At 31.1% G+C, this 22,696-nt stretch overlaps 2 protein-coding genes across 5 annotated transcripts in view; both read left to right on the forward strand.

The window, feature by feature from the left end:
- The window catches only part of LOC139514487 (general transcription factor 3C polypeptide 1-like), a 227,791-nt gene that overhangs the window by 113,852 nt on the left and 91,243 nt on the right, over window positions 1–22,696 (forward strand). The window lies entirely within an intron of this gene.
- Window positions 1–22,696, forward strand: part of LOC139514544 (FMRFamide receptor-like) — a 136,759-nt gene that overhangs the window by 56,206 nt on the left and 57,857 nt on the right. For 2 of the 4 annotated variants that reach the window (XM_071303952.1, XM_071303927.1), the window contains exons 2-5: window positions 745–779; window positions 1,851–1,937; window positions 3,063–3,182; window positions 10,535–10,602. The gene's annotated coding sequence lies outside the window, so the exon portion shown is untranslated. The remainder of the gene's footprint in view (window positions 1–744; window positions 780–1,850; window positions 1,938–3,062; window positions 3,183–10,534; window positions 10,603–22,696) is intronic. The other 2 variants (XM_071303934.1, XM_071303919.1) reach the window with 1 other exon arrangement.

A 22,696-nucleotide genomic window follows, 5' to 3' on the forward strand; every position in this document is an offset into this window, starting at 1 on the left:
ATTTCATCACACAGACATAATCAGAATTCTTAAACTGTATTAAACATACAAAAATAGGCAAAAAACATAATAGAAAGGGGAGCAAAGATTATATCAGAATGAAGATGAGGCTTTTTTGTCTCACTTGAAAATACTAAAGGCTTTTCTATCTCAGGAATAGATTACCTTAGTTGTCTAATTGGCAAAACTTTTAGGGATTTTTTGTCCTCAATGCTCTTCAACTTCCAACTTTATTTGGCCTTTTAAACTTTTGATTAAAGCATCACTGGTGAGTCTTTTGTAGACAAAACATGAGTCTGGCGCTAATACTTAATTGCAATCCTGGTTTAAATGTCAATCCTGGTATATGATAAAATGATGATCAAGTTTATTTGACAAATGGAAAAAAGATGTAGGGCAATGATATTTGGTTTACAGTAATAGTATAAAACATGGGATCCAATTGCTTATTATACTCTTGACATATTAAATGGTATGATTTTGCAGATTAGAAAAAAAGTTTTCAGCATCTGATGTCACCTCCAGATTTTGAGACATTGGTCAGATAACTTCATTAGTAAATAACATTAGGGGAAAATGGAAATATTATAGGGTCCATGAACCAATGCAATCAAGATCATTAAGCCAATATTTTTGGTGTTCTGGTATCCCTCAATGTAACTTTTTACATTTTAACCTTATGATTCTTACAAATCAAAATCCCATAGCTTAACTTTACTGATGGAATTAGTTCAAAATTTTTAGGTACCTTAGAAGAAATTAGTAGAATGATTTTCTTGGTACGTATTTAATATTGTCTCTAGTTGACCTTTTTATTTTGTCCTTGTATGTCAAGCTTGATTGTTTGTGTACTGGATATATGTCACAGAATTCCATTGACAATGTTAATTGTTTATTTGTTAAGAAGACAGTGATTGATATTCTTTTTGACACAATTTTGATGCTAGTTGTAGGTGTCACAGAAAGATTGTTTTGAAATTTTAACCTTGAACTATTTGTAACAGTAGTTTACAAAAGGATAAATTCAAAAGTGTCATTTCCATAAAAATTTATTAAAATTATAAGTAATGCAATCATAACTCTGGTCAATCACCTGAAAACTGTCTGATTGAAAACAGATTTTGAAATTTTAAAGAGATGTTAAGAGAATTAAGTTGATAAAAAGAGCAAAAATTTTAAGAGAATTAAGTTGATAAAAAGAGCAAAAATATTCAACTCGTGACCAAACAACACTGATAATTAACTCATGCGCTACGCACATTCGTGAATTAATGTGTTGTTCGGTCACCTCGTTGAATATTTTTCTCTATTTGAATTCTTCGATTAGTTATTCTTATAAGAAATTTATACAAATCCACTTTCATATTATGTTTAAAATTGAAAATGGAAATAGGGAATGTGTCTTAAAGAAACAACATCCCGGCCTAAGAGCAGAAAAAACTGCCAAAGGTTACCAAGGGTCTTCAACACAGCAAAATATCCCACACTCAGGGGTGTGCTTAAGCTGGTAGTCTTTTTGCTTGTTTTCTGACATCAGCAATAATACTGTTTGTGTCATTGAATTTTTTTATATTTGAGGAAAGTTTATCCTTGGAAAGAAATTTGATTGGTTCAACTTTTATCAACTTAATTCTCTTCCTTGCTTTAAATTAATTGCACTGAATTCAACTTTCAATTGTAATATTTCTCAAGTATTTCACATTTCTTTGTAAAGTATAAAATCTTAATCTGATTTTTCCAATTTCTCAGGGAGACTTCAAATTGTCTTATTAATTTTGATTTCAGATTGGGGAGCATCTTGAAACCTTTGCTTTGATAATTATGTCAAAAATTATTATTTTGTTATTCAGGATTCTTTCACATAAGACATGCTTCTGGAATACCTTCAATATGTTTGAAAGGAGGATACAATACCATTTGGGAGATATGTTGGCCTTGTAAGTAAATTGATGGCAATATAATGATTAGATGATACCATATTTAATGTTACATTATAAAAAGCTAAATTTAGGCCTGTGTGAAAATAAAAATTTGAGGTTCTAAGTTTTGATTTGATGTCATTGAAGTAACATCAAAGTTGTTAATTCTTCCAAGTTGAGAAAAGAAATAGGCTAGTTGCAGGAACAATTCAGTTTAGTTTATAGCAAAGAGCTTAAAAATCGAAAAAGCTAAAGTACTGAACACCAAGTGAAATTCAAAACTGAAAGTCCTATACCAAATGGAAAAATCAAAAGCTCAAACACACCAAATGAATGAAAATCAACTCAATTTTCCTGACTTGGAATAGTCATTTCCTTATGTAGAAAATGTTAGATTAAACCTGGTTTTATAGCTAGCTTAACCTCTCACTTGTAAGACCCATTATATGGTCAACAATGTGTGAGCAAAAGTACTAATACAAACAGACATAATAGGTAAAATTGGGTAATAGCAGTCAACATTGTGTTGTAATTTTAATCACTATAAAATCAAATAGCAATTGCAACAAAGAAAAACAAAATGGCATATACTGTGGATTCATTATTATTCGGTTGATACTAATTTTCGTGGTTTTCTTGGGTAGAGGTGAACCATGAATTCAAATGTTCAACGACTAACATATTTCAATAGGTTTTTTTATACAGAGAAAGGCAATACCACTAAATCAAATATCCACGAAAATGAAAGTATTCAGCATTCAATGAAAATTAATACCAATAAAAATAAATGAATCCACAGTAGTCAAAGTAAATAAGAGGTAATGAAAGACCAGAATACAAAAAATGACCGTAGCACAATAACACAACTGACCTTAGCACAATAACACAATGTCAGAATGTAGAAATACTTCGCCATGCCAATAGTATATTAACAAAAATGGACTAAACAGTAAAGATGAGGAATATACAAAGACGTAAAAAGAACACTATAACATCAACATGTAATTAAGATGATAAGCAATGGCATTACCTTAAGAATCTATGCTGCAAGACCTTCATGTTTTATTTGATACAAAATTGTTTTCAACAAAGCCTTGTTATCTACTGGAATAAGGATGAAATAACCCTCTACTTTCTGCTCAGGAACTGATGACATGAAGTCTGAGTAACTGCTGCTAGCTAGGTCTTGAAAAGTAAATGAGTGGTCGACAAGGAAAGGTGCACAGTTAGTTCCCATGGGAATGCTGACAATTTGTTGAAAAAGTAAGTGTTGACCAAAATGTTTTTATTTTTATTTTAGAAGAAATTCACATCATGTTCTTCATTATTTTTTAGCAACTCTGAGTCTGTGCATATGTACATGGAATAACCCTATAACATTAAAATTGTATCAAATTCACTTGTTTACATTTGTCCTGACATGGACTTTCTTGTGACAGATAAGTTCTATGTTTTCATTGGCATCTGTTTTACAGTAGTTACCAGTATCATCTAACTGGGATTAATAAGCATCCTTAGCTAGATTTTTCTCCACTTCCTGCAGTTAACTTCAAACTCATATACTCTGTTAAACTGTGAACTTCTAAATAGTCATTAAAAAAAAAACAATGGCTTCTCATGATATTAATGTACAAATAAGATATGACATGTTTACTTCTTTAGAATCTGTACACTGACTCAGGATTTGTTATTGACACTATACTTATGATGGATGGATAAGTATAGAAGTATTAAGACATAAAATTGAATATCCTTAAATGAATTGGTAATTGACATGTTTCCATTGATTAAGCAATCTGTCTAATCAGTTAAGACCTGATGAATACCAAAACTATGGTTCAAATAAGGTTCAGAGCTGAAAGGTTGGCCTGGAGAAAAAATATACTTTGCAGTAATTCTATTTGAATTTTAAATGCTTTTATGTAAAAAAGAAAGATTTTGCTGTATATTGAAAATGAATGAATAGTTCATGCCTATGGTTGTGTTTTTAAAAAGCTGCCTTCTAAGTTGCTGAAGAAAATAGATCATAAGTGCCCACTGACTAGTAGGTACTGCTTTTTATACGACCGCAAAATTTGAAAAAAATTTCGTCGTATATTGCTATCACGTTGGCGGCGTCGTCGTCGTCGTCGTCGTCGTCGTCGTCCGAATACTTTTAGTTTTCGCACTCTAACTTTAGTAAAAGTGAATGGAAATCTATGAAATTTTAACACAAGGTTTATGACCACAAAAGGAAGGTTGGTATTGATTTTGGGAGTTTTGGTCCCAACATTTTAGGAATTAGGGGCCAAAAAGGGCCCAAATAAGCATTTTCTTGGTTTTCGCACTATAACTTTAGTTTAAGTTAATAGAAATCTATGAAATTTTGACACAAGGTTTATGACCACAAAAGAACGGTTGGGATTGATTTTGGGAGTTTTGGTTTCAACAGTTTAGGAATTAGGGGCCAAAAAAGGGCCCAAATAAGCATTATTTTTGGTTTTCGCACAATAACTTTAGTTTAAGTAAATAGAAATCAATGAAATTTAAACTCAATGTTAATGACTACGAAAAGAAGGTTGGTATTGATTTTGGGAGTTTAGGTCCCAACAGTTTAGGAATTAGGGGCCAAAAAGGGACCCAAATAAGCATTTTTCTTGGTTTTCGCACCATAACGTTAGTATAAGTAAATAGAAATCTATGAAATTTAAACACAAGGTTTATGACCATTTAAGGAAGGTTGGTATTGATTTTGGGAGTTTTGGTCCCAACAGAATAAGGGGCCCAAAGGGTCTAAAATTGAACTTTGTGTGATTTCATCAAAAATTGAATAATTGGGGTTCTTTGATATGCTGAATCTAACTATGTATGTAGATTCTTAATTTTTGGTCCCGTTTTCAAATTGGTCTACATTAAGGGCATACGATACAGTTACAGGGGAGGTAATGACGTTGCTAACGTAAAATGTTATTTTCGCGACGTCAAACTATGACATATCGGTAAAAGATGCATTTTTCGACTGATTTTTATCATTCAAACTGATTTAATTTGAAAACGAGTGCATGGACCCCTATTTTTTAAAACGGCAATTTGTTTCATTTTGCAAGGAGATTATGTGACCCAAATTTTATAAAACTGTAAATAGAGGATTTTTTTTAATTTTGATAAACATGCAGCAAAAAATGACGTTTGTTCCTCTATTCATAAACATTTGATAAATATGAGTTATTTCTGAATAAAAATTGCATAATTTTAATGATAGTTATAAAATACAGAAGTTACCGATTATTTAACAAAAAACCATTTGTGTTTATCTTTTAAAACAAAAAAGTTAAGTCTTTCTTTCGAAAAGGAAAATACGGACACAAATCTGAATTTTGAGCAAATATACAAAATTTCGACCTCATTTTACTCAAAAAGTAGCACATGAAGGTATATTTTTTATTACATATTTGATTTAATCAGGTAAAAAATAGCCTATATGCAAATTTTCATCAACTTGTAAATACAGGTTCAAAACTGTATCGTATGCCCTTAAGGTCCAAAGGGTCCAAAATTAAACTTAGTTTGATTTTAACAAAAATTAAATCCTTGGGGTTCTTTGATATGCTGAATCTAAAAATGTACTTAGATTTTTAATTATTGGCCTAGTTTTCAAGTTAGTCCAAATTGGGGTCCAAAATTAAACTTTGTTTGTTTTCATCAAAAATTGAATAATTGGGGTTCTTTGATGTGCCAAATCTAACTGTGTATGTAGATTCTTAATTTTTGGTCCAGTTTTCAAATTGGTCTACATTAAGGTCCAAAGGGTCCAAAATTAAACTAAGTTTGATTTTAACAAAAATTAAATTCTTGGGCTTATTTGATATGCTTTATCTAAATATGTACTTTGATTTTTGATTATGGGCCCAGTTTTCAAGTTGGTCCAAATCAGGATTCCATATCAAGTATTGTGCAATAGCAAGAAATTTTCAATTGCACAGTATTGCACAATAGCAAGAAATATCTAATTGCACAATATTGTGCAATAGCAATTAATTTTCAATTGGAGTTATCTTTCTTTGTATAGAATAGTAGTTGATAATATATGTTGGAAATTTGCCAGACATGACTATGATGTCATTTTCTATTTTTATTTGCCAATAACTTTATGTAAATAACTTCATTGGAAATTTGCCAATATAAAATGTTGCTGATGAAGCTTTTTTTCCTTATCTTATCTAAAATGTTTTTAGATAATGTATGTTGGACATTTGCCAGACATGACTATGATGTCATTTCCTATTTTTATTTGCCAATAACTTTATGTAAATAACTTCATTGGAAATTTGCCAATATAAAATGTTGCTGATGAAGCTTTTTTTCCTTATCTTATCTAAAATGTTTTTATACGACCACAAATTTTGAAAAAATTTTCGTCGTATATTGCTATCACGTTGGCGTCGGCGTCGTCGTCGTCGTCGTCGTCCGGCGTCCGAATACTTTTAGTTTTCGCACTCTAACTTTAGTAAAAGTGAATGGAAATCTATGAAATTTTAACACAAGGTTTATGACCACAAAAGAACGGTTGGGATTGATTTTGGGAGTTTTGGTCCCAACATTTTAGGAATTAGGGGCCAAAAAGGGCCCAAATAAGCATTTTCTTGGTTTTCGCACTATAACTTTAGTTTAAGTTAATAGAAATCTATGAAATTTTGACACAAGGTTTATGACCACAAAAGAACGGTTGGGATTGATTTTGGGAGTTTTGGTCTCAACAGTTTAGGAATTAGGGGCCAAAAAAGGGCCCAAATAAGCATTATTCTTGGTTTTCGCACAATAACATTAGTTTAAGTAAATAGAAATCAATGAAATTTAAACACAATGTTAATGACTACAAAAGGAAGGTTGGGGTTGATTTTGGGAGTTTAGGTCCCAACAGTTTAGGAATTAGGGGCCAAAAAGGGACCCAAATAAGCATTTTTCTTGGTTTTCGCACCATAACGTTAGTATAAGTAAATAGAAATCTATGAAATTTAAACACAAGGTTTATGACCATAAAAGAAAGGTTGGGTTTGATTTTGGGAGTTTTGGTCCCAACATAATAAGGGGCCCAAAGGGTCCAAAATTAAACTTTTGTTTGATTTCATCAAAATTGAATAATTGGGGTTCTTTAATATGCTGAATCTAACTGTCATGACTGTGTATGTAGATTCTTAACTTTTGGTCCCGTTTTCAAATTGGTCTACATTAAGGTCCAAAGGGTCCAAAATTAAACTTAGTTTGATTTTGACAAAAAATGAATCAGTTAGGTTCTTTGATATGCTGAATCTAAAAATGTACTTAGATTCTTGATTATTGGCCCAGTTTTCAAGTTGGTCCAAATCGGGGTCCAAAATTAAACTTTGTTTGATTTCATCAAAAATTGAATAAATGGGGTTCTTTGATATACCAAATCTAACTGTGTTACGTAGATTCTTCATTTTTGGTCCTGTTTTCAAATTGGTCTACACTAAAGTCCAAAGGGTCCAAAATTAAACTTAGTCTGATTTTAACAAAAATTGAAATCTTGAAGTTCTTTGATATGCTGAATTCAAAAATGTACTTAGATTTTTTATTATGGGCCCAGTTTTCAAGTTGGTCCAAATCAGGATCTAAAATTATTATATTAAGTATTGTGCAATAGCAAGTCTTTTCAATTGCACAGTATTGCGCAATGGCAAGAAATATCTAATTGCACAATATTGTGAAATATCAAAAAAAAAATTAATTAGAGTTATCTTTCTTTGTCCAGAATAGTAAGCAAGAAATATCTAATTGCAAAATATTGTGCAATAGCAAGATTTTTTTTTAATTGGAGTTATCTTTCTTTGTCCAGAATCAACTTAAATCTTTGTTATATACAATATACAATGTATATTCACTTTTTACTACCAACTGATAAATAAAAATAATCTTTACCATTCAGTGATAACAAGCAGTTTTTTTACATCTTAATATTTTATGATGTATTTAAATGAGTAGTTATTGTTGCAAACTCCATTAGAAATTTTAATTGAGATTAGTTTTGGAATAAGGGAAAGGGGAATGTGATTAAAAAAATTGGGTTCAATTTTTCTCATTTGAAATTTCATAAATAAAAAAGAAAATTTCTTCAAACATTTTTTTGAGAGGATTAATATTCAACAGCATAGTGAATTGCTCTAAGAGAAACAAAAATTTTAAGTTCATTAGAACACATTCATTCTGTGTCAGAAACCTATGCTGTGTCAACTATTTAATCACAATCCAAATTTAGAGCTGAATCCAGCTTGAATGTTGTGTCCATACTTGCCCTAACCGTTCAGGGTTCAACCTCTGCGGTCGTATAAAGCTACGCCCTGCGGAGCATCTGGTTAGATAATGTATGTTGGACATTTGCCAGACATGACTATGATGTCATTTTCTATTTTTATTTGCCAATAACTTTATGTAAATAACTTCATTGGAAATTTGCCAATATAAAATGTTGCTGATGAAGTTTTTTTTATTGTTTTATACAATAAACAATGTATATTCACTTTTACTACCAACCAATCTTTACCATTCAGTGATAACAAACACTTTATTTTACATTTTAATATTTTATGATGTATTTAAATGAGTAGTTATTGTTGCAAACTCCATTAGAAATTTGAATTAATATCAGTTTTGGAAAAAGGGAAGCGGGGATGTGAAAAAAAAAGGGGGGGGTTAACTTTTTCTCATTTCAGATTTCATAAATAAAAAGAAAATTTCTTCAAACATTTTTTTGAGAGGATTGATATTCAACAGCATAGTGAATTGCTCAAAGGCAAAAAAAAGTTCATTAGACCACATTCATTCTGTGTCAGAAACCTATGCTGTGTCAACTATTTAATTTTAGATTTAAAAAGTTTGAAGAAGAAATCTTTAATTGATTTGTAAAATCTTGTCATTTGTTTTGTGTAACAAAAAACCATGTAATGTCAAAAATTTGATCACAATCCAAATTCAGAGCTGTATCACGCTTGAATGTTTTGTCCATACTTGCCCCAACTGTTCAGGGTTCGACCTCTGCGGTCGTATAAAGCTGCGCCCTGCGGAGCACCTGGTTTGTTGTTGGATTGTTTTCTCATTGACATTAAACAAACATAAAATTGAGAATGGAAATGGGGAATGTGCCAAAGAGACAACAACCCGACCATAGAAAAAAACAACAGCAGAAGGTCACCAACAGGTCTTCAATGTAGTGAAAAATTCCCGCACCCGGAGGCGTCCTTCAGCTGGCCCCTAAACAAATATATACTAGTTCTCCATTTACCCAGTTGTCAGAGTTTTAAAACTATAAGACCATTGATATTACAAAACATATTTTTTCAAATTGTATGCTCATTACCATACAGATTTAATCATGCAAAGCTGAGCTCCCTTTTCATGCATCAAACATATGCTGAATCATAAATGATGTGCTATAGCTATTACATATTTATGTCCTCTGCACATCAGGTGTGAAAAGACAGATAAAAAAGGTGTCATTGGTTAGTGCTAAAACATATGTTAATCTAGTTTTAACATACCATTTTCTCTTTCATCTCAGATTTTAGCTTTTGATTTATCAGAAGTTCTTAGTTTCTAATGTAAAATTTGATATGGGAGTCTGAGACAGGCTCAGATATTCAACTTGGAGTATGACAATCTATCAATGAATTAAGTATGATTCCTGAATCTTTTTGTTGCTCTTTAGTACTAGCTGAACAATGACATGATTCTATAGAAAATTATTTTTTATCATCAATCAGGACTTGGGCCATAAAATACTTAACTTGATGAAACAAATTCCCTAGAACATAATAAAGATGCATTATTTACTATTGTAGAAGCCAAATTAAGAACTCTAAGGTAATATTGTTGTCTTTCTTTTGAACTATATTCTTTTACAATCAACTATTTGATTTCCCTGTGCTATTTTAAGATTATTGAAAATGGTATATGAGTTTATAACCTGTCGTGTTTTTCTTAATCTTGCGTTTAGAATTAAAATATATAGACTTAAAACAGCAATCACATGCTCAGTATTCCAAAAACCGTGCGGGCAGAGCTCTTTATTGGTATTAATCATATCATCGAAGTAAAATATAATACTTCCATGATCATATTAACTAGTTAAAAGACTTCCATTGCAGAGTTAAAGGACTAACACTTGAATAACAATATTCAAAGGACCTGAAAAAGAAGCATTCAATACTTAATGAATATCAAAAGGTATGTTACTTTCAGGTCCTTTGAATATTGTTATTCAAGTGTTAGGCCTTTAACTCTGCAATGTGAATTCATTTATTTTCGGGGTACCAATTTTCGTGGATTGAGATAAACTTGCACTTTCATGGATTTAAGATCATGTTTTTTGCAAAGCATGCATGTATTCCTTTAAGAAAATTTTATTTCGTTGAACATATAAATTCGTGGTTCTCCTGTACCCATGAAATCAGCGAAAAAAATGGTATCCAGCGAAAATTAATGCACCCATAGAAATCAGTAAAATGTTAATCTACCACTTGTTGATTGTCAAAATGAAAATTAAAGCAGTCTTGATAGCAGTTGTTTAAAAGTTCACCTGTTAATTAATAAATCATGCATGTTTTTTTTTTCTTTCAAAGATGCATCAGTAGTTCAGTGAATAGCAGCATACTTTTATGTCAGTAGGAGCCCTTAATTTTCCTGTATGGTAAGATTCTACCTTATGTTCATTGGTGAAAACCTATCAGCAATTGTCAAGATGAAGAACAGCAGTAAATGTACAGTTCCTTAGTAAAATATATTTGTTATTCAATTGTAGTTTATGGTTAGTCAGCATCAAATACCTTCAACAGGCCATTTAAGCAACCAACAATCAATCAATCAACCAAAAGTACCACTAAAAAAAATCAAGACTGAGATACAAAGAAAACAATTGTCCAGACCTTTTAGACAAAAAATATCTTGTAAGTTGAAACACTTCTTACTTCACTTAAATCTTTATCATGCAGTGAAATGAAAAAAGGTCGAAGGAGTAAAAACAAAAAGTTTAGAAAACCGTTACGCTATAAAAGTGGAATTACATAAAAAAAAAGAAGAAAAAAACAAAGTGCAATTAAAATGATACTAAGTGAAATTATATCCCAAAAATGCTTGCAGTTACTGAAATCAACTCAAAAGAGGATAATGTTAGTATTATAAATGAAAAAAATGACATGACAGTTCCATTGATTTTATCACTGGACAATATTAGCATATGAAATAAACTATCAATATTTATTTTTCTATACCAACTGTATTTTTTATATCTTAGTTGAGCTAATACATCTTTTGTCTTTCTTATCTAGGATTTGTTTAAGATCATTCCGCCAATTATGGAAATAAGTTTCCGAGTCAAAAGTTCATTTTACAGAACTCCTATAACTAACTCTGTCATTTAGGTCTATCATTCCTGGTCAAGCAAAAGAGTTCTTGTATTAACCTATAATATCTACTGTCTCTTAACCCTTTAATCTATCAGAGTGAATTCTGTGGTAATATAGTGGTTCAGACAAAACAAAGTAATATTGTGTGTAGAAAATCTACCATTGTTGTTTTTGTTTCTTTGTTTATTGTTGCTACTCTATTTTGGGTAATGTGAGTTGATTATTCAACTAGCAACCAGTTAATTGTATATATTTTGGGTGGGAAATACATTATTTCAACATTTATTATCAAAACATTTGTGTGAAGCAAATGTTTTGTATCTGTGGAGGGTAAATATTAAGAAATGCATGTAAGCTGTTGATTGGCCATGTCTATTTTGAAACTGTCAATACCATTTTCTTGTAAAAACATAGTTTGTTTTTTTGGAATTTGAAGGTAACATCCTGATCGCTTGTTTAATATTTTGAAGAGACAACACTATTAGCATTTCTTCAAGGTTAGAAAGACACCTGCTCAAGGACATCAAGTCAGCAGGTTCATACATAAAAATAACTTTTGATAAAAGAAAGGATATTGGAAGAAAATTAAATACTAAAAGCAGTAACGCATTTTACTGCCAAAATCCATCCAGAAAAATAAACAACAAAAAGTCTGTTAAGAATACTGAGATTTAATTGGACAAATTTAATATTTAATGTGTTGGCTCTAATTGAAAACTTAAAGCCTACCCAATTACAATTTTTGTTATAAAACAAAAGTTATTTTTGTGTTAACTCCATTCACACATTAGTTCTGCCAAACAGTACTTAAAATTCAAGAAAGTATCAGAAACTATTTGTGGGGTTGATGACTTTCAGTTTTCCTAGTTTGATTTGGATGAAAATTATACAGATGGAAGATAGAGGGTTTTCCTAGGTTGTTAATTGTGAGTTTTCCTTGCTTGACTGGATTAAAAATCTACAGGTTGATAAAAATAAAAATCTATGAAATTTAATAAGATAGTTCAACTTCAATACCATAAAGGGAAGGTTGTGATTGACTTTGGGGATGAGGGTTCCAACAGTTTAGGAAATAAGGGCCATATACAATCCAAATTCAGACAGTATCAAGCTTGACTTTTCTCCAAATTTGCCCCAGCTGTTCAGGGTTCAACCTCTGCAGTCGTATCAGGCCGTGCTCAGCAAAGCAATTTATTAATTTTGGTGTTAATGAGACAAATAAGTTAAAGCCACCTTTAAGTAATATTACTAAAAGGACTAAAAGGAGAGAAAAAATGCTGTACAGATAATTGCTTCAGTCCCCTTGATTGATTGGAATGAAATACTTACAGATGAAAGATATTGGTAAATAAGTGACAACAGAACATGTTATTTTGGCTAGATTATTTTTTTTCGATTACTTTTTTTTAAGTTGAAATGGTCCAAACTAACAGTCAAATTGAAAAAAAATCAATAAAAAAAATCTGTAAAATCTGGTTGCCATGGAAACAACGTGACATCATATGTATATATTAATATAGCAAGGAGAAATGGCTAACATTGTATTTTATGGTAAAAATGAGATAAAGCATAACATTTTTTGTTATTTTCATTGGTATTAGAGACCATTTCAATCATTTAAACTGCTAACTGACATATTTTTCGAATAAAAACAGTTTTTTGATACATAAGGTGGTCCACTTAACACATGCCGATTTTTGGCATTTTTTACACCTGATTTTACCGAAAACGCAGAAATCCTCACATTAAAAACTATATAATATAAAATGATGGATGTTTTGTCAACAAAATGGTGCAAAAAAATTCCTTGGTAAATGTTGCAGGAAGTTGCCAATAGAGAAATTCTAGTCTTGTAAATTACCCTGAAATTCCCCCTTTTTTAGGCTCTATTTGTAAATAAATATGTCATATGAATATTTTCATGATAAAATAGTCCGATCTTATGAAAAAAAATATTTTTAGATGTGTTGAGGGTAATTATATCATATAACATATTCCAGCAATTGAAAATTTCATGCTCAAACTAATCTGGATGTAATTTTGAAAAAATGATTTATTTCCCCTTTTTGAAAATCTTCGTTCAAGAGATAAAAAAAACCACTATATTCCACACATAGTGACATACTAATTATAAATGTTGCCTGTCCATTTTTAAAACAATTTCGGACATAATTTGTGACATTAACTACACTGAAATATCAAGAGCTATCTGCCCAGAAATTTTCAGATGAATTGGATAACCAGTTGTTGGGTTGCTGCCTAGAAATTGGTCATTTTTAGGAAATTTTGCTGTTTTTGGTTAGGCCAAAAAAAAATATATGTCTGTTTCCTGTTTCCCGACCGACCCTGACTTAAAGCCCCCCGACCCTAGATCTTTTTATTCAATTCTGGAAAAAAATCGTTTCAGGTCCGGAAAAATTCGTTTCAGGTCCGATCCAGATGCATATTTTACTATACCCAAACAATCAAAATGGCTGCTCCCAGCACAAATGTGATACAATTAAGGTTAAAAAAATGTCGGCACTGGGAGGATTATTCAATTAAAGCTTTATTAAAGAGATTAAATGATTTTAGGGTACAGGACCCTAACCAACCATGACATTTAACCATCTGCAAATCTGACAGGGAGTGCAAAAAAAAAAAAAAAAAAAAAAAATAATCCCGACCTACCGACCCTGATTTTTTTGCCTTGGCAGCAGGAAACAGACATATATTTTTGTTTGGCCTTATTATCTTGAGTATTATTATAGATAGAGATAATCTGTAGTCAGCAATAATGTTCAACAAAGTAAGTCAACATAACCGAAATGGTCAGTTGACCCCTTTAGGAGTTATTGCCCTTTATAGTAAATTTTTAACCATTTTTGTAAATCTTAGTTACCTTTACTAAAATCTTCTCCTCTAAAAATACTGAGCCAAGTTATTCCAAACTTGGCCACAATCATCATTAGGGTATCTATAATACTAAAATTACGAGGTCCAATTTGTCAGCAATCATCACGTAAAAACGATGAATCAAAGAATTCAACTTTATATATCACTAATATAGTACAATGGTGTTGATTAAAAATTACACCACTCTAGACCCGTTTGTTTTCCACGTAATTAATATTGCCAATAATTAAGAAGTTCAGGATCGAGTCCGACACCGATACCAATAGTATATTCACCTGTTACCTATTACCTTATCTGTACGTTTCGCATCTGACAGGCGCCAAACAGTGTATTTAGAATTTTGCTGTATACTGTTGAGTAAAAAATACTCCATTCCAGGCCCTTTTGTTTTCCAAATTATTAATATTACCAATAATTGATAGGTTCCAGGTCGATGGGTTCAAACAGAAAGATTTTGAAAGCAGAGAAAAATGTGCACCTTATACATGTTATAATCGGCATGACTTTATCAGATGACAATACCAATACTAAAATAAGGCATACGCATAGTTATATATCAGTCACAGACCCGCGATATCACGAGTGTGTTCTAGTTTAGTTTAAAAAATGTGTCCGGTGACCCGGCAATCAACCAAGATGGCCGCCATGGCTAAAAATAACTCAAAAACCAAAGCATTTAGAGCAAATCTGACATGATTAAAATTGTTTATCAGGTAAAGATCTATCTGCCATGAAATTTTCAGATGAATCAGACAACCCGTTGTTGGGTTGCTGCCCCTGAATTGGTAATTTTAAGGAAATTTTGCTGTTTTTTGTTATTATCTTGAATATATATTTGAATAGAGATAAACTGTAAACAGCAATAATGTTCAGCAAAATAAGATCTACAAATAAGACAAACATGACCAAAATTGTCAATTGACCTCTTAAGGAGTTATTGCTCTTTATAGTCAATTTTTAACATTTTTCATAAATTTTGGTAAATTTAAAAAAATATTTTCCACTGTAATTACTGGGCCAAGATCATTATAAATAGAGATAATTATAGCAACAAGAATGTTCAGTACAGTAAGATCTACATACACGTCACCATCACCAAAACACAATTTTGTCGTGAATTTATCTGTGTCCATTGTTTAATATGCACAAAGACCAAGGTGAGCGACACAAGCTCTTGAGAGCCTCTAGTTATATAATAAGGACACACTAAATCAATTTCATGTTTCAGAGAAAATGTAGTATAAATTGTAACAAAAAACATAACTGTTTATTTGGTTTGAAATGTTCTTGGGGGATTCCCTGTTTTTCCAACCAAAAAACACCCTAAATTCCGCATATTGAACTCTCATCCTTTTTGAGGATTAAATTAAATATTTATCACACATATCATAATATATGTAAATCAAGATATTGCAGGTGTCATCTGACCTTGACCTCATCTTCATGGTTCAGTGGTCAAAGTTAAGTTTTTGAGTTTTGGTATTTTTTCTAATACTATATGCCATAGATCAACTATATTTGGTGTATGGAAATATTTTATGATCTATATGTCATTCGCACAGGTTTTATTTGACCCTGACCTCATTTTCACAGTTCATTGCTCAGTGTTCAGTTTTTGTGTTTTGGTCTGTTTTTCTTTACCTCAACTACTTTTGTTGTATGGAAGAATTGTTAGCTGTACATGTCTGCCTGGCATGGTTCCATCTGACCTTGACCTTATTTTCATGGTTCATTGGTCAATGTTTAGTTTTCTTGGTTAAGGTTAAGTTTATGTGACAGTTGTAATAAAGCTTTATATTTAGGACTATCAACATAATATCAATGATAAGTAAAGTAAGTGAGACATTTCAGCGTGTGCACTCTTGTGATTGAATCAGTGTGAGGGGGACCACATATGGTTTGATTATGAAATTTGTATAAAAAGAAGACATGGTATAATTGCCAATGAGACAACTCTACACAAGAGACTAAATGACACCGAAATTAATTAACAAAGCCCATACTGCATTATAAAGTCATCTACCCTTATATTGCAACATTTGTATAAGAATTATAATTATGTATGATATCTCTATTTATCATACATTTAGTATTTAATACAGTAGTTTTGAATATTTTGATAAATAGCCTGCTGTTTAATCCATATCGTCATTTTTGATGCGCACCCTTTATCATATCCTTTATCACACACACCCCAACTCATTTTTTTTCATTTTTACATAAACTCCATTTTAATTTATGCAAGCTTCTTCAGAAATATTTTTCTTCAAAATGTGTCCTTAAAGAGGTTCGCTACTCAGTTTCAAAATAACTAGCTTTTCATAACACTAGTATATATTGATAAGGAATGAATAAAGGAACAAAAAAAGCAAAAAAATATATATAGGTCAATGTGCTTGTTTTCGAGATATTAACCATTGAAATTTTGGCGGGAAAATGTTCTCTCTTGATTTTTCATAGATTTATCATTGACAAGTTTAAGTTCTCAAAAACTATTAAAAATAACAAGGATTTTATAAAACTTTTACAGATGGCTAATAATTATACAAGTAAAAGATTTATAAACAGAAAAATGGGGGTCAATGGGCAAATTTTTTTAAAGCATTCAAATGGATAAAACCAGAGGATACTGAAAATCTGACAAAAATCCCAAAGCATGATAAGTAAACTGTCAATCTGGCGTGACACAATTTATTGAATGACGTCATTGTATGACATGTGACGTCACAAATGTCGAGTTTTCATATTTCTGACAAACGAAATGCAGCTATAAAAAAGAACTCAATGAAATACCATACAAAACACACAAAAAAATAAAATAAACAAAATATCTTTAAACAACAGCATGCAAATTGATAGGTAACCCAGGTGCTTCGGATGAGTAATTGGGCAGTTCTTTAAAAGCTGTTAAAACAAGACAAAAGTACAACTGAAAGTAACCCAGGTGCTAGGGATCAGAAAGCAGTCCATATATACTTTTCTGTTGAAATATATGATATAGCGTATAAAACATGGCAAAATATGTATCACATGCCGTATCACCCTCAACTGTCAATCTGCCTAAAGCCCCTCTGGCTGAAATTGGTATCTCGGGATGATACAGCATATGATACGGATTTTGCCATGTATAATTCTCTATGTATCAGTAGTTTATTCTGTCTATAATATTTGTTATACAAGTATTTTTTACATATCAACTGCAAACAGTATATTATATAAACTATGCTCCACTGATCTTTGAATTGTTCTATTGGTCAGATGTTTCCCTTACTGATTACCAAGAATTAGACTAAGATAGTATAATTTGTTTTTCTTTTTTTAAGTGTTTTGTTGTGTATTAAAAGAAACAATTAATCCTTTAATTAGGATTTATTTTATTTTGAAGTGTTTCTTTGACGCAGAAGAAAGTTTCTTTCATTACAGTATATACACGTCAAAGAAGGTGATACATGCGTAGAAGTGATCAATATGTTTGTTCGATCACGTTCTTACCTGTTTATCCACAAGGACTAGATGTTGCCGTAATCCTGATGATTGATCATTATATCGAATTTATTCTGTTTTATGTCATATAAGAAGCTCACCTTTTCTGTTAATGAGTTTCTAAGAATTCTCTTGAAGGAATTGAGGATCAGATTATAGCATTCCTAAGACCGACAATAATGGTTCCTTTGTATTCCATGCCTTTTTTGTTCTTTTGAGTATCAGAGGGTGCTGAACTTTGTGATAAAATAAGTGTCGTGACATAAAAAAAATTAAAAAATATGATAGATGTTTTACTGTGCACTTTTAAAAGTAACCATAAGCTTTTATGCATTTCTTATGACTGATGATAACTTTTTATTTTATTGCATTTTTAGTGTTTTTAATTATTCCAATAAGATTGTCTATTGATTTCTAGGATTTAAATAGATACCTTCCTAAAAGATATTGACAAGATTTGAAAAGGAAATTTATTTGTGATGCACTTACAGAATTTATGTGTTTCCTTATTTAGTTCAGATTTTATTCTGTGAAAGTCACAAAGTACAACTATTGAGCCGTATCAAGACTTCAAGAGCGGTTAATGTTTTTTGAATTGACACATGATAGGATGTAATAACATGGAAATAGCTGGACATTTTTGAATGGGTCTGAAGTTCAGACTCTGAACTCTGAATATATTATGACACTACATGTTTATCAATTATTAACTGCAAAATAATGTATTAACAAAAAAAATTAAGTTGAAAAACCAATAAATCAGAGATTTTATTTCTTTGAAAATTCTGATTGGAATTTAGAAATGAATTTGACAGAACTAAAATATTTGTAAAGCAACACAAAAACTTTTGATTTTTTATCTCTCAATTTTTCAACATAAATTTCGGGTTAAAACTTTCTCTATTAATCTGATTTTTTATGTCATTTAATTTTCAATTCACAGTGTAACCTTTTTGAACCAGACTATTTTAGGACTGAATATGTTGTTTCAGATTTTAAACAGGTGTTTGAATTCTGTAGGTTAAATTACAAAAGAATATTAATGTATCTCCTGTCGATACAAGAGTTCAATTTATGCAGGATTGGTTTGTATAGTGGGATTCAACTAATTGAGACCTTTTCATAACCTTTGAAATTCTGGCTTTGAAAAAAATAATCTTATTAAAACGTTTCATTTTTTGAAACCATTTCCATTATAGCATAATTCTTGGGACTTCTAAGTTATGACAAATTTCAATAAAGTTTATAGATGGTGATGACAGGAGGGCATTTTAAATTGTGTACTTAGTTTGTGTAGTCAACTCCTCCTTTAGTTTTCATCCTTAATTCTTGAAGCTTTACTGGAAGATTGTACAATATACTGTTTGAGGAAGTTTTTCCTCATTTCCAGACGTTTGCTTATAGTCATTTTTCCACAAAATTTATGAAAGAGGGTACAAGTTTTGTGTAATCAACTCCTCCGTCAGTTTTCAATCCACACACTGAAACACAATGTTAAGATTGCACATAAGTTGTACGCTTGCTGTTATCTGTGATGCATTTGTTTGTTTTAATGTAATAGTCCATTTGCCAATTTCCAATTTGATTCTGTTATTACACACTTTTTAAACAAATTACTTCCCTTTTCAATTGTAGACTGGTTCCATACCGGACAAAATTGGCTTTTGCCAATGCAAAGCATGATGAATTGAAAGTGATTTATCAGCTGTTGTCAAAAGTATTTAGCTAAACAACAAATTAATGTAACTAAAAATGTTTAAAACCTTATAGATTACTCACATTATGCTCAGGTAAATTTACTCTTTCTGCTAGCTCTCCATTGTAAATAAAAAATAGTGTCCCTCATAAGGGAGACAACTAAAAAAAGGGATCTCTAATTAAAGGGTCAATTCTGGGAATTGGCAAATAGCCTATTGTTTGAGGATTTTTTTCTCTTTTTTTCGGAATTTGGAACTTAGTCATTCTTCAAATATTTAAAAGTTCCTTATAGAGCATTTTCCATTATTTAAAACACAATCTGTATCTGTTTGCCATTTGAGTCTTTAATCAATCTTTGAGTTGTCAATTTATTTTATTTTACACAGCAGTATTTCAAAATTTTGTTACTGTTTCTGTTTGAATTTGGTTTAAATCTACTGAACTGAGCTGTTTGAGCTATTATCAAATATTCTTGTTTTAAAAAGTTCCTGCAGATAAAAAGATTGAACTGATCCAACTAGTGTCTGTAAGAAATTATTAAACATCTTATAAAATAAAAAGTGATTACCATGAAGAATGGTAATTCTTACAGAAATTGGATATCATGTCAAACAAAGATAACAGATTTTAAAATAATGTGGTGGGGGGAATATTTAAGCAACTGACAGATTATCAGAAAATATTTATTTTGTTCATGGCGACATAGGTACTGTAATTTCCCTATTTAACCCATGTCATAACTTGAATATGAACTGAGTGTATAATTAATAGCATACATAGACACTGGTCATTGCACCCAATTTAGCAGAGAAAATGTTACATTAATGGGCGTTTGGGTTTCAACATTAAAATTACCTAACATAATAATTATAGACAATGACAAAACATTTATTTTAAAATGTCTTAAATATTTGTTTATTGTTTGATCCAGCTGTTTAGTTTAAGGTAATATACAGTGAATGGTCCTTTTATTTAATGATTTGGTTTGTATTTGGATAGGTTATACAACTGGTGGTCTTCTTGTCTGTCTTTATCGTAATAGGAATCATTAGTGCTTACATAGCAAACAGAAAATAAATACTAAAGGTACAAAACTAAATACCTGAAATAGGAAACCGGAGACTTTTTTCTCATATCTCACTCTGAACAAGTAAGAAGGATTTATTCTGGAGATATCTAAAAAATTAGTTGAAATTTTAAAGGAGGTATTTGTGACTCTTATTAAGTATAGAGTGATACCTGGTATTCAAGAATAAGTATGAAGCTATATTTAGTAGTTTTCTCAATTGAATTGTTTGATATTTTTCATCTCTGGGTCTTTAAAAGCCAACAATATGGTATGGATTTTTCCATTGATGAAGGCAGTACAGTTGTCTATAATTGCTTACATCCACTTCATTTGAACTTTGGTGGATATTTGTCTCATTGTCAATCTAACCACAAAAAAAATCTTCTTATTGGCTCACTTGCCCCAAAAAGGGCTAAATGAGCTTTTCTCATCACAGGGTTGGCCTCTGTAATGTAGTTGTCTTTGTCGTCAATCATTATCTGATTACTTTTACAAGCATCTTCTCCTTTAACTGCTTGGAAAATTTTAATCAATCATAATTTGGTTTTTACCGGTAGTTTATAAATTGCGTCTGATGACCAGCCTTCCAATCAAGGCTCATTTTGTAACATAGGGGTAAATTTATTTTGAAAACTATTATAAATTAAAAAAATCTTGACTGGAGCCGAAATGTTCAGCTCAAAACCTCTTGTCTATATAAAACAAAACTGCCAGACAACTACTTATAGGAGTTATTGCCCTTAAATAACAAAATTTCATTTTTCCCTATTATCTCGACAACTGATAAATAGGAAGCAGCTTTAAATTTTGAATAATGATTAGCAAGACAAGTTCTACAAAGAAGTAAAATATTGTCAAAATTGTCAGTCAACTCCTTTTAAGAATATTTGCTCTTTAATTGGTTTTTTGTTGGTTTTTTTTTTTTGCCTTAAATCTTAAAAATTATAATAGATAGTATAGGTAGACTCTTGAATAAGCAGACAAGGAGTCGATTTCACAAAAAAGCTCACAACTAAGATTGATCGTAGGTATACTGAATTGTTCATGACTTGCTCAAAATCTTAGTTTTTTTTCTCAAATTGACTCAAGATCTACAATTAAAACAATATGAAGGAAATTGTCTGACGACTCCTTATTGAAGTTAATTACACCATTGATTAATGGTTTTTACCTTTTTAAAAAATTATTTAAAGATAAATAGACACTTTTAAATCCCCAAAATGATCAGGAAGGTAAGATTTATTATGAAGTCAATTAAGGAGAAAAAATGTTTACCCATTTTAACTCACCTGGCCCAAGTGAGCTTTTCTCATCACTTGGCGTCCATCGTCATTAACTTTTACAAAAATCTTCTCCTCTGAAACTACTGGCCAAATTTAACCAAACTTGGCGACAATCATCACTAGGGTATGTAGTTTAAAAAATGTCTCCGATGACACGGCCAACCAACCAAGATGGCCGCCTAGGCTAAAAATAGAACATAGGGGTAAAATGCAGATTTTGGCTTATGAACTCTGAAACCTGTAATAAAAGCATTTAGAGTAAATCTGACTAAGGGGTAAAATTGTTTATTAGGGTAAGATCTATATGCCCTGTAATTTTCAGACAAATCAGATAACCTGTTGTTGGGTTACTGCCCCGAATTAGTAATTTTAAGGAAATTTTGCAGTTTATGGTTATTATCTTGAATATTATTATAGATAGAGATAAACTGTAAACAGCAATAATGTTCAGCAAAGTAAAATCTACAAATAAGTTAACATGACCAAAATTGTCAATTGACCCCTGTAGGAGTTATTGTCCTTTATAGACAATTTTTAACCATTTTTCTAAAATTTTAGTAATCTTTTAAAAAAAATCTTCTTCTCTGGAACTACTGGGCCAAATTAAACCAAACTTGGCCACAATAATCAGTAGGGTATGTTGTTTAAAAAATGTGTCCAGTGACCCAGCCAACCAACCAAGATGGCCGTCATGGCTAAAAATAGAACATAGGGGTAAAATGTAGATTTTGGCTTACATCTCTGAAACCAAAGCATTTAGAGCAAATCTGATGGGGTTAAATTGTTTATTAGGTCAAGATCTATATGCCCTCAAATTTTCGGACAAATCGGACAACCCGTTGTTGGTTTGCTGCCCCCTAATTAGTAATTTTAAGGAAATTTTTCAGTTATTGGTTATTTTCTTGGATATATAATTATAGCATTTATAGATAGAGATAAACTGTAAACAGC

Source organism: Mytilus edulis, chromosome 1, assembly GCF_963676685.1.
Source record: "Mytilus edulis chromosome 1, xbMytEdul2.2, whole genome shotgun sequence".
NCBI lineage: Eukaryota > Metazoa > Mollusca > Bivalvia > Mytilida > Mytilidae > Mytilus > Mytilus edulis.